Raw genomic sequence first — 4,371 nt, 5'->3', positions numbered from 1 at the left:
TCCCGGGTTCTTCTAAGGCCGTTAGGGGGAGTAATTTTTATGACAGTTAGTTTTTATTACTCTGTTTTACCCTTTGTCCCTTTGTGACAAAAAGGGTGATTAATTTTTTATTTTTCGACCGGGAATGTATTTCCAAACCGGTCAAGTGATTTTTGTCCCAGACTGGCCAAAGGGGGAGTCTGTTAGTATTTTGGCCTTATTCTGTGTTTGGACAAAATCACTTAAGTGTAAAGATGCTGTAAACAAGGATTCCACTATTCAGAGTCTGCAAGTCAGAAGAATTCAAGTTCCCTATCAGCTGTCCGGACGATCGAGCCATCCCGTCTGGACGCCATTTGTCTGAACGCTAAACAGACCAGCATCATCCGTCCGGACGAAGTGTTCATTCCGTCCGGACCCTATACCCTGCTCGTTGTTTTTGTTTGATAGTCGCTTGTCTCATGTGATGACCTCATGCACTATCCTAGACTCCCCAAAGGTATGCATTTTTCCTTCTCTGACTGGTTGCTTCTAGACTTTCTGAATAAGAGAAGAGGTTTGTGATAAGATGGTCCAATTGACCACAGGCTAGTTGAACTTAGGATCTCAAAACTCTAGCATTTCCTCTAGCTTGCAGCACCATAAGAATTGAGCAGTTATTCGTATGATTTTTGTGCTTTAAAAATTGTTTAAATCCCTGCTTCTGTACTGAATCTGCAATATGCCTTGCCCTCTATAAGCAAGTAAAAATTTATCTTGTCCTTCATGGTACAAGTAAAACAATTCGGTGTTGTATCTCAGAGAGAGTATATTAGATGAGGATGGCTAGGCCCTAGTAAGAGTAAGGTTTGACTTTTGGCTAATCTGTCACAGATTCTTTCTCTTCTTTAGGAAATCCGATTGCTCGTGTCATGATATTTCAAACCTTGTGGGATCAGTCTTCACACACACACACGCTTTGCATGAGTTGAGCTGGTTATCTTCATTATTTAGGCAGGGTAACTTTTGTTTCTGCTATACTGGTATATCATCTCCATGTTCTCATAATTCTGACCTGCTCTATGACTAGTTTTTCAGACAAAAATACTTGCGTGTGCTACACTACTTGTGAAGGCCCTTACTTTGCTGCTTTCTCCCTATTCAGCAATTTTTCAAACTATGTTTTTGATAACTGTTGAACTTATATTACTCTGTTTCCCGGGTTCTTCTAAGGCCGTTAGGGGGAGTAATTTTTATGACAGTTAGATTTTATTACTCTGTTTTACCCTTTGTCCCTTTGTGACAAAAAGGGTGATTAATTTTTTATTTTTCGACCGGGAATGTATTTCCAAACCGGTCAAGTGATTTTTGTCCCAGACTGGCCAAAGGGGGAGTCTGTTAGTATTTTGGCCTCATTCTGTGTTTGGACAAAATCACTTAAGTGTAAAGATGCTGTAAACAAGGATTCCACTATTCAGAGTCTGCAAGTCAGAAGAATTCAAGTTCCCTATCAGCCGTCCGGACGATCGAGCCATCCCGTCTGGACGCCATCTGTCCGAACGCTAGACAGACCAGCATCATCCGTCCGGACGAAGTGTTCATTCCGTCCGGACCCCATACTATATCGAGAAGTTTCTGTGCCAGCTTGCATTCGTCCGAACGTTTCAACATCATGTCCGGACGCCTCTTAGTTCTCGATCAGTTTCTGATTTCTTTCCAAGTTCCAAAAAGGGAAGATCAATCAACCGTACGGACAATGTGGTATCCCGTCCGGACACACATCTCCGTAAGGCAAGAATCGCAATTCAAATATGACCGTCCAGACGTCTGACAGCTGTGGTCTGGACGCGCGTGCATCAAAGAAGGAAATTGCTGATTCGACTTCAACCATCCTGACGACTGCCTATCATTGTCCGGATGCGCGCATTACCGATATGGAAATTGCGTGTTGAAGAATAGCTGTCCGGACGCTAGAGAGCCTTATAAGGAAATTACTTGCAGCGGACGTGCGACCGTCCAGACGATGTACCATCCCGTCCGGACGATGTCCTTAAACAGGAAAGATTTCTCCGTGAAATTTTCGGAAAAATCTTGTCGCACAATTGTCTGTCTGGACGGCCCATGTCCACCGTCCGGACAGTGCCCAGGTATATTTTGTCTGACGCTCATTTGAGCCCCCAGCCTATAAATAGAGGCCCCTGGGCACTGAGAACTGCAAGAATTCGGTATTGAATTCCTCAACTGCTTAGCGACGTGATATTTCCTCTGAAGCCCTGTTCAAGTGTGCTGTTGCTGTGCTACAACTGAAGTCTATCTTAGAGGTCGGCTCTAAGGTAAGGAGTTCCATTGAAGATCCCTTCGGGTAGGAGAACCTGGTTGGGAAGCGTTGCTACATGTACGACCAAGGTACGACCACTGCATTGCTACATGTGAGTGTTACTGTCTTGTATCTAGCTATGTCTTCTGAATAGTGGTGGCCAAAGGGGGTGGCTCAGCCACCCCTCTTCTTTTTTCTTTTTTTAATTTTCTTTTTTAAAATTTTATTATTTTTAATCATTTTCTAAAGATTTCAATTTTTAATTTTTTTTTATGTAGTGCCACGTGTCAACCTCAGCGGTTGACACGTGGCGAGCCGTTAAAATTCGGACGGAAAATCTAACAGAGGTACCAAATGGGTTTTTACCCTTAATTCAGTACCACCTATGATACAAAAAAAAATTGAGGTACTAAATTTAAAATCACGTAAAACTCAGGTACCAATAGGGTATTTAACCCTTTTTTTTAATATTGAAAACAATAAAACAGGAAAAAAAACAAGGACATGCTTATGGAAAAGGAAATAACATCTAGTCCCAGCATGTAAGGTAAAATCAAACCTGTCCTCAGGGAGAGAGGTTTAGAATTACTAAGACAGAAAAGTAGCCGCCTGACGTTCTTTTAACTGTCATCCCCAAAAAAATATCTGCAGAAGTTTCTCAAGATAATAAGAGAAAATATGTGGATAGAATAAATGGTTCTTCAAATAGAATGCAAGGCATGAATAAGATATGACATGATAAACAATGCAATGCAAACATACCTGACATGCACATGGATTTAGGAACTAAAATCTTAGGCATGGTGAGACTGCACCTCTACTAGGTGAGTTCACTCCCCCTCAAGGGGTGAATGGTCTCATCATTCCTGACTCATACCTGCTTGACCCATGGTGGTGGTTTGCAGGTCTTTTCCATGTTGTCCATTCTTCTTAGCATACCTTGCATTAGGCTCAGCAACCCTTCATAGCATGGTTGCTAATGGGCTTCTGTGGCTTTCTCTTGTAGCGCCTTGATTTGTCACTCTGATTGGCAGGAACAAACTGCTACTGATGCCATGGAGCTTGATGTGCCGTCGGGAGGTAGAGTGCCTGATGTAGCTCTTGCTGGCAGCTCCCTCTGAACTTTCAACTTCTGAGCATGAAGATGTGGACATTTGGGTCGGATGTGACCGGTGATGCCGCAGTGATGACAGGTGGGCAGACTTCTTTTGGAATGTTGCTTGACTTTCTCTGCAAAAATATGGTTAGCATTCTTACAAACAATATTGCCCTTACCTTTTATATGTCTCCTATGCGGATGGACATATTTTGATGAGGAAGAATCTTCAACTTCACTTTTCCTCAGAGCATCCTGCTTAATCCTAGGCCTGCGGGATCCCAACAAATAACAATTTGGCCTAATATGACCAATCTTCCTACAATTATAACACTTAAGAATAAACTTACCTTGTATTCCTGATTCCATGGATTTAGTCATCACATGATAAGTTAAGCAAGAATTTTCAGAAATATCCAGACAAGCTGTGTCTACTATCCCAGGCTTAATAACAATATAATCAAATTCAGAATCAAAAGCATGTGAAGTAGAAGCACTCAAATCATCAACAATTAAATCAAGCTTGTTGGAAATATCTGAAGGAATACAAAACATGCTCTTTAAATTATCACTAGAGAATTTTTTCAAGAGATCTTCAGATTCTTTTAATTTATTCTCAAGCGTATCAATAATGTCAAATAGCGTGGTATTCTCAAATTTCAAAGAGTCAATTAAAACATGTGATTCAAACAATTGTATAATCAAATACTCTTTTTCTTGGTTTATCTTCTTGAGCTCTTTTGGAGAAACCATTTTATCCAATTTAAAGAAAACTTTAGAGAGCTTAATATCATAATTTTCTTCAGATAACTGAGAGAAATCCATGATAAAAGGTGTAATAAAAAAAATAGAAGTCACAAAGAGATAAGGATCACACTCAGGAATTAAATCCTTTAAACGAAGTGTACCCGCTCTTATACCAATTGAAAATTAAAGATGGCTTTTAATTTACCAAGTGTGTGTGAACAGTGTGCAACAAAATATTAAATGTGGAATTTAA

This window comes from Alnus glutinosa, chromosome 4 (genome assembly GCF_958979055.1).
Source record: "Alnus glutinosa chromosome 4, dhAlnGlut1.1, whole genome shotgun sequence".
Classification (NCBI taxonomy): Eukaryota; Viridiplantae; Streptophyta; class Magnoliopsida; order Fagales; family Betulaceae; genus Alnus; species Alnus glutinosa.
This window is presented reverse-complemented; position numbering follows the sequence as displayed.